General features: G+C 37.7%; 1 non-coding gene across 1 annotated transcript; it reads left to right on the forward strand.

The window, feature by feature from the left end:
- The first annotated feature begins 5,519 nt into the window (after positions 1–5,519).
- Positions 5,520–5,626, forward strand: LOC131180381 (small nucleolar RNA R71). Its single transcript, XR_009149157.1, has one exon. It is a non-coding gene; the product is annotated as a small nucleolar RNA R71 (small nucleolar RNA).
- Positions 5,627–9,190: the final 3,564 nt, after the last annotated feature.

Consider the following 9,190-nt stretch of genomic DNA (forward strand, 5'->3'; position numbering starts at 1 on the left):
GACTCTTTGTTTCGCGCGTTTCGTGCCCCAGGAGTCGCTTCTACAACAAAGTACATGGGTCATGTATCACTATATGGTTCTAGACATGTAGGGCCATGTAAATTGCTGCCTGAATTTTACAAAATCTATTGAAGTACACGGCCCATGTAAATGAGCTCTAGGACCCGTGTAACTTTCTGTTTCTCGGGTTGCTTTACTAGATATGTTACACGACCTGTGTAAAATACAAGGAGCCCCGTGTAACCTTCTGTCTCTTAGTTATTATGCTAGAGACATTACACGGTCCGTGTAAATTGGGCTATGGACCCGTGTAATTTTCTGTCTCCCAAAGAGTTAAAATTGCATGAAATTTATGGACTTCCATAAAGTTACACGGGGTGTGTAAAACTAGTACACGACCCTTGTAATTTTCTGATTTTTCAAATCTTAGCAAATGAAAAATTTTATCATCATAACACATGAAATGGATGTAAAGATTAACAATAGAGTTACTTCCCCGGTTTTGTTCAATTTTCCCTTTTGTGGTTTTGACTTGGTGATTCCCTTCCTCTCTTGATCTCTATTCCCCTTTTCAAAAATCCTACAAAATGAAATGCTAATGAGTACAAAACAAAAATTCAATATTAAACAAAAAAAAAAAGAAAAAAAAAAAAAGAAAAGTTTAGAAAAATTTTGGGTTGCCTCCCAAAAAGCGCTCGTTTATAGTATTTAGCTGGACTTTGCTTATTTATGATCTGTCAGTAGGAGGATTGAGAGTGCAATTGACTCCCTTTTCTATGGGTTCTCCCTAAAAGTAAGGCTTCAGCCTCTGACCATTGACCTTGAATGCGCTTGAGGTTTCGCTTTATTCCTCTACTTCTCCATGTGGGAAAACTTAGGTGATCTTGAAAGGTCCGGACCACTTGATTTCAGTTTCCCTGGAAAGAGTTTCAATCTAGAGTTGAATAAGAGGACAAGATCTCCTTCTTTTATCTCTTTCCTTGCTATGGGCCTGTCATGCCATCTTTTGGTTTTATCCTTAAAGATTTTGGCATTTTTGTATGCTTCTTATTGGATTTCTTCCAACTCATTCAGTTGTAAGAGCCTTTTCTCACCAGCAGCTTTGAGGTCAAAGTTTAGTACTTGAATTGCCCAATAAGCTTTATGCTAAAGTTCAACAGGGAGATGGCATGATTTTCCATAAACCAGTTGGAAGGGTGTTGTGCCAATTGGGGTTTTATAAGCAGTGCGGTATGCCCATAATGCATTATCTAGCTTCATGCAAAAGTCCTTCTTGGATCTATTTATAGTTTTCTCCAGAATCTGCTTCAGTTCCCTGTTTGATATTTCTACTTAAACGCTGGTTTGAGGATGATAAGGTGTGGCCACCTTATGAGTCACTCCATACTTTTTCAGTAGTGTTTTGAATTGTTGGTTGCAGAAGTGGCTTCCTCCATCACTGATTATCACTCGTGGTGTGCTAAATCTTGTGAAGATGTTCTTCTTAAGGAACTTAGTGACCACTCTAGCATCAATGGTTGGTGTTGCAATAGCTTCTACCCATTTTGACACACAATCAACTCCAACCAGAATATACTTGTTTCTACGAAAAGAGGGGAATGGGCCCATGAAGTCTATTCCCCATACCTCAAACAATTCTATCTCAAGTATACCATGCAGTGGCATTTCATTCCTTTTTGAACTGTTACCTGTTCTTTGGCATTGATCACAAGCTAACACAAAGGATCTTACATCCTTAAATAAATGTGGCCAGTAAAACCCTGCTTGTAAAATCTTGGCTGCGGTCTTTGAAGTACTGAAATCCTCCATATAGTGATGAATGGCAGTGATAAATGATACTTTCCATATCTTCCTCTAGTATGCACCTTCTTATCAACCCATCATTACATCTCTTATACAGTAGGGGTTCCTCCCATAAGTAATATCTCACATCATGTAGGAATTTCTTCCTTTGCTAATAAGTCATGTTTGGAGGCAGTACCCTGCATACAAGAAAATTAACAAAGTCAGTGTACCATGGAGCTTTGGATAATGCAAGTAATTGTTCATCAGGAAATGAATCATCAATTGGCAAATCTTCGAAGTCCTTTGTGTACTCCAATTTTAGTCTGGAAAGATGGTCAGCTATTACATTTTCGGATCCCTTTTTATCCTTGATTTCAAGGTCAAATTCTTACAGGAGTAGAATCCATCGAGTCAGTCTTAGTTTTGCTTCCTTTTTGTTCATAAGATATCAGATTGCACAATGATCTGTGAATACAATGACTTTTGACTCGATGAGGTAAGATTAGAATTTGTCCATTGCAAATACCACTGCTAGGAATTCCTTCTCTGTGGTAGGATAATTGATTTGCACATCATCGAGTGTCTTGCTAGCATAATAAATAGCATGGAGCTTTTTATCTTTTCTTTGCCCGAGCACTGCTCCAACTGCAAAGTCACTCTCGTCTCACATCACCTCGAATGGTAGCTCCCAATTCGGTAGCTGCATTATTGGTGCTGATATCAGGGCCTCTTTGATTCCGTTAAAGGAGACAAGGCAATTTTTATCAAAATCAAAGGGAATATCTTGACTTAACAAGTTAGTAAGTGGCTTAGCTATTGTGGAAAAGTCTTTGATGAATATTCTATAGAATCCTGCATATCCCAAAAAGCTTCGAACTCCCTTGACTGATGTTGGGGGTTGCATATTTTCAATGATTTCAATTTTTGCTTTATCAACTTTAATTCCTCTTTCCGATATCAAATGTCCCAGAACTATGCCTTCCCTTACCATGAAATGACATTTTTCCCAATTTAGGACCAGGTTTGATTCTTCACATCTTTGCAACACCTTAGATAAATTAGCTAGGCAATCATCAAAAGTAGTTCCATAGACATAAAAGTCATCCATAAAAACTTCCATGATATCTTCAATATAATCAGAAAAGATAGCCATGATGCATCTTTGAAAGGTAGCAGGGGCATTACAAATACCAAAAGGCATTCTTCTATATGCAAATGTTCCATAGGGACAAGTGAACGTTGTATTTTCTTGGTCTTCTGGGTGAATAAGAATTTGAAAGAATCCCGAGTACCATATTGATAACAGAAATAAGACTGTTTTGCTAACCTTTCTAACATTTGGTCAATGAAAGGAAGAGGGAAATGATCTTTTCTGGTGGCACTGTTCAATTTCCTATAATCTATGCACATTCGCCAACCAGTGACTACTCTAGTAGGAATTAGTTCATTGCTTGCATTTTGGATAACAGCTGTCCCACCTTTCTTAGGAACTACATGTACTAGATTAACCCATTTACTATCAGAAATTGGGTATATGATACCTGCATCTAATAGTTTTAAAATTTCTTTCTTGACTACTTCTTTCATGTTTGGGTTTAGTCTTCTTTGATGTTCGATTATGGGTTTACTATTTTCTTCCATAGGTATCCTATGCATGCAAATCGAACAGTTGATCCCCTTCAGGTCTTTTATTTTATACCCTAATGCTTTGCAATGGATCCTAAGTTCTCTTAACAACTTTTCCTCTTATAACTTAGACAGGCTAGCATTAATTATAATAGGATAATTAGACTTTGAGTCCAAGAAAGTGTACCTTAGTGAAGATGGGAGAGGTTTAAGCTCTACCTATTTGGAGTTTTCCTAGAGCTTACCTTCGGTTTGTTCCTCCTTTAACTTTTCTATCTCGGAAGCCTTAGCTATGGGTAGGGGTGGAGGAGCTGCCAACTGTTGTGCATATGCTGCTATTTCTATATTTTTATCATCCACTGTGTGGCTATGCACAATACATGCTTCAAGAGGATCTTTAAGATGTGTCTTATGAAATTCCTCTTTAACTTGTTCGTCAATTATGTCAACCTTGAAGCATTCATGAGGTTCAAATTTGTGTTTCATTGTGTCGAATAAGTTGAGCTCTACTTCTTCTTCTCCTACCTTGAGGGTTAATTGTCCATTTTTAATGTCTATGATGGTTCCGGTAGTTGCCAATAATGGTCTTCCCAAGATGTTAGGAATTTGGACATCTTCTTCCATCTTAAGGACAATAAAGTCAACTTGAATGAAAAATTTGCCCACTTTGATAGGGATGTTCTCAAGTATTCCTAAAGGATATTTAATGGATTGATCAGCCAATTGCAATGAGATTGTTGTGGGTTTCAGTTCCCCGATCTCTAGCCTTTTGCATATTGATAGAGGCATTAGACTGACGCTTGCCCCAAGATCGCAGAGGGCCTTATCTACTTTTCTTATTACCGATGATACAGGGTATGGAGAAGCTTCCTGGATCCTTCAACTTTGGAGGCAGTTTATTTTTCAGAATGGCACTATATTCCTCTGTTAAAGCTATTATTCCACAGTCTTCTAGCTTCCTTTTCTTTGACAGAATTTCCTTAAGAAATTTGGCATAAGATGGCATCTAAGAAAGTGCTTCAGTGAAGGGGATGTTGATGTAAAGTTTTTGTAAAACTTCCGAAAACTTCCCAAACTGCTTGTCCAGTTTGGCTTTCTGAAATCTCTAAGGAAAAGGTAGGGGAGGCTGGTATGGTTCTGGTAATTTCTTTATCTTCCTTGCTTCCTCTTCCTGATCTTTCTTAGCTTCTTCCCCCTTTTTCTCTGCTTGGTCTTTAGATTTTTCAATAGTTTCGTCTGTCGATTCTACCTCTGGTTGTACTAGAGTTCTCCCACTCCTCAGTGCAACTACTTTGCAATGCTCCCTTGGGTTCAATTTTTGTTGACAGGGCTGTTTGCCAGCAGCCTTACTTGAAGAACTTGCTTGCTGAGCAATTTGATTCTCTAACATCTTGTTATGGATACCAAGTTGGTCCATTCTGGAAGTCAGCTGTTTAATCAATTCAGTTTGTTGTTGTTGAGCTGCTAGGAATCCTTTCATCATGGTTTCCATGGTCATTTTTAGTTCCGGTTGTTGAGGTTGGAGAGGTAGTGATGGCTGTGCAAAGTTCTAACCTCTGTTCTAAAATCTAGGGGGTGTTGGAGGTTTGTACCCTTGTTGCTTGTTTATTGGCTGGTTCTGCTGATTGGACCATGAGAAATTTGGGTGGTTTCTCCATCCAGGGTTATAAGTATTTGAATATGGATTGTTTGGCTACCTCTGGTTGAAGTTTCCTCCATTATTCACATAGTTCATCTATTTTGTAGGTTCATTAAAATTGTTGTATTCTGAATTCATATATCCTCCTTCATAGCTGTCCTCATGTTGACTATTTGTACCAACTGCATTGGCTTGCATTCTTTCAAGTTTCTTTGTGAGCTGATCAAACTGGGCATTTATCATGCTTAGGGCATATACTTCCAGGACCCCTGCAGTTCTTCTTGCATTTCCTCTTTCATTTGACCATTCATTTGACCACTCATAATTATGGTATGCAACCCTTTCTAGAAGTTCAAGTGCTTATGGCACTGTTTTCTCCATTAGATCACCCTTTGCAGCTGAATCAACTATGCTCCTTGTAAAGGCTAGTAATCCATTATAGAAATTTTGCACTAATAGCCAATCTTCTATGCCATGGTGTGGACATTCCCTCTGTAGGTCTTTATATCTTTCCCATGCATCATAGAGTGACTCTCCTTCCTTTTGTCTAAAGGTGTTGAGCTCAAGCCTCAGCTTTGAAATCTTTATAGGTGGGAAATACCTTACTAGAAAAGCTTGAGAGAGGTTTTCCCAGTAGTGAATGTTCCAGCCGGTTGAGAAAGTAACCACTTCCTTGCTCTGTTCCGAAGGGAGAATGGGAATGATCTGAGTCTTATTGCTTGATCAGATACTCTATTCATCTTGAATGTATCACATAGGGTAAGAAAGCACTTGAGGTGATAGTGTAGGTCCTCTGTTGGTGAACCTACAAACTGGGTTTGTTGAATCATTTGGAGCCATACTGGTTTTAATTCAAAGTTGTTGGCTTCCACTATGGGTCTAGTGACACTGGGCTGAAATCCTTGGATAGATAGAGCTCTATAATCTCTCAAGAGTCTTGGTCTATCATTATTATCAGCCATGGTTGGGATTTCAGGATCTCCTTGACCGTGCTCTTGATGTTTCCTTTCCCTCCTGATGGCTTTCAGAGTTCTGTCTATCTCTTGATCACAATCCAAAATTTCTTCTGGCTTTGTTCTGGTCATATACCAGATGCACCTGAGAGAAAAGAAAAGAAATACAACTAGTAAAATAAAATTAAATAATAAATATAATTACCTAAATCAGCTAAATCGCCTATCACTTAATATTACTAAAACAAAAAATTCCACGGCAACGGCGCCAAAAACTTGTTTAGCTATATTGCAATCACCGCAAGTGCATGTATCGCTAACAAGTAATAAAATGATAAGTAGAGTATCATTCCGAAGAGGAATTTTGTTTAGCAAGTACCAATCTACATAGAAATCTTCACTTTCTAGGCTATAGAATACTTAGGGAATGAAGTTTGTTAACTTTAAACACTAAAATGGTAAACATAAAACGAAATGATTTATTTGAAGCAATTATGGAATTAAGATTTCACACTTGAATCTTACTAGGGATGTTATCTCGTTTATTTACTAAATTGAGGATTATATTCCTTAATGGAAATCAATCCTAAGCTATCCTAAATCCTCTCTCAAGGCATCTAAGGTGTATTCTAATTAACTCGAACCCTACTTTCATGGTGAGCAAATTAATTAAAATCCTTTAAGACCTTTGACCAATTTTTAGGTTCCACAAAGGTATTAGCCTATGTCTAGGTCAGAATTCCTAGGTTCAAGATCTTGATTTTCTAATATAAATCTTTACCTTTCAGTCCTTCATTTAACATCTACAATCATAACTAAGTGGGTACCAACACATAACATGTATTAAGATCGCAAGAAATTAAATCAAGAAACGAATCTCAAATCTAATAAATAAAACTCAGTGTTCATCTATAATAATAATTACAAGAGCTACTCTCCCAAATACAGAATAAGAAAACTACTCACTCATGGTGAGTTCAGCAAATGTCATGACAAAATGTAAAAACAATAAAAAAAGAGTTATGCAGAAGAAATAAAATAATAAAAATCTGTTTAAGGAGATGAAACGAAGGAACCAAAGAGAGTTTGTAGCTTTGATCTTGTGGAGCTTTAGCTGGAAAACTTCTTTTGGTACTGATGTAGAGCCCGACAATAGCAACCTTGATGTGATCCACGATGTGATGTGAACCCCTCTTCCTAATGTTTTCTTTTCTATTTATATTGGTTGATCTATGGTTAGGTCATTTTGAGTCCAAAAGGCAATAGGAGTCTCGTTCGAATCAGAAAATAGGAGGGGAATTCGAGTTACAAAATTGGCTGCAGCATAGTACACAGCCCATGTGTCACTACACGGGTCCCATAATGTAGGGCTGTGTAACTTGCTGGAGGAAAGTTGTGAAATCTTATTTTGGCACAGAAAGTTACATGGGTCTGTGGTAGCTACACAGGTCTGGTTACACGGGCCGTGTACAATTGTTCCCATACAGTTCTTCAAGCTTGCGCCCGGCAGAGACTTACACGGGTCCCTGCAGATTACATGGGTCTGATTACATGACCCGTGTACTTGTGTTTCTTATCGATTCTCTTGGCTTTCTTCTGGCAGAGAGCTACACGAGTTTGGGGCTTGGTTTACACGACTCGTGTACTTTGTATCAGCAGCAATTCTTTGTCTTTTAACCTCTCCAAGCTTTCCTTTGCACTCCCATTCTTTGGGGCTTCACCCAAACACCTGAAATAATGCAGAAAACATGGAATTAAGTGCTTTATAATAGAAATTACAAAAACTAATGAAATTAATTATTATGCATGAAAATTGTAACACCCTCCCGGTAGCAACTCCGTACAGTCTACTGTTCCGATGACCGGTGTCGGTCCGGACAGCTAGAACATCCGGAAAAATATTTAAACTAAAGTCAAGAACCAAAATTAACTCAAATATTAATAAGAAAAATTTAGTAAAAATTTTAGAAATAAAATACAACCAAGTCAAATGAGCCGGTGCCCAAGCGATGGGTAACCAGAGGTAAGTTGCGGTTCTCGCAACGAGGAGCCCTAGACCCGGGGAAAAATTAATAAAATAATTTTTGGGACTCCAGAGAAGGGTCATTGAGGTTCCTATGGCATTAGAATGCCAAGAAAATATTTAGAAAAATTTTTCAATCGGTATAGACAATTTTGACCCGTTAAGCCAAACGGAGGGCATTTTGGTCATTTCGCCTTCAGAGGTGATTTTTGGCCGACTTGTCCAGTTAAATAAAAAATTAATATGACATAAAATATGAAGAAACATCACTAAAAATTAAATTGAAATTGAGTAGTGATGAAAAGAAAAGAAAAATCAAAATAAAGCAATTTGTGACATCACATGATGTCACTCACTTACTCCCAACCAATCACAAGTTAACAAGCTTTCTTAAATCACTTAAAAGAGACAAATGGACCTAAAAATTCGGCTCTTCTTCTTCTTCTTCTTCCTCCAATACGTGACCTCTTCCATAGCTAAGCATATTCAAGCTTTTCAAAGCTTGATTCACCCATTTCTACCCAACAAAATCATAACCTAGCTTCACAAAAAATTAACCTAGCAACTTGAGCAACCTCTAGGCAGCCAAAAGAGGAAGAAAGAAAGGAGTTTGGGTGGCTAGAAATTCTGCCCTATTCAAGGTTAGTGCACATATACACCTAAAGCTCTTTATTTCTATGTTAAAGACTTGAAATAAGTAAGGATTTTAATTAAAATGAATAAAAACTATGTGTATGTATGCCATCAATTTCGGCTGCCCCTAAGTACGGAACAAGATTGAGTGTTTTGATGGGCTTGGAGTGCACTAGGGATTATGTTTAAAGTAAGTAAATATGAGTATAATGGATTAGTTAGTTAATTAAAGCATGTTGTGAAAATTCATATGGGAATTAGGGTTTTGAGAAGTGAAAATTTGACTTGGCTTAGGAAATTGTTAGAGAACATTTTAATGGTCAATTAGTGACCATTTTAGGTAAGTTGACCACAATTTGGACTGAAAAATAGCATGGCCAAGTGAATGTGTAGGCTGCCTAAGGACAAGAAGAGAGTGATCAAATTTCAGTCCACTTGGACTGCCATATCTTGGGCTGTGTTGGTCCAATTTGTGTTTGGCCAATTGGACATGAAACTAGGCTTGTAATGGCACATTTTTCCTGAAGAAAC

This window comes from Hevea brasiliensis, chromosome 5, assembly GCF_030052815.1.
Source record: "Hevea brasiliensis isolate MT/VB/25A 57/8 chromosome 5, ASM3005281v1, whole genome shotgun sequence".
Lineage (NCBI taxonomy): Eukaryota > Viridiplantae > Streptophyta > Magnoliopsida > Malpighiales > Euphorbiaceae > Hevea > Hevea brasiliensis.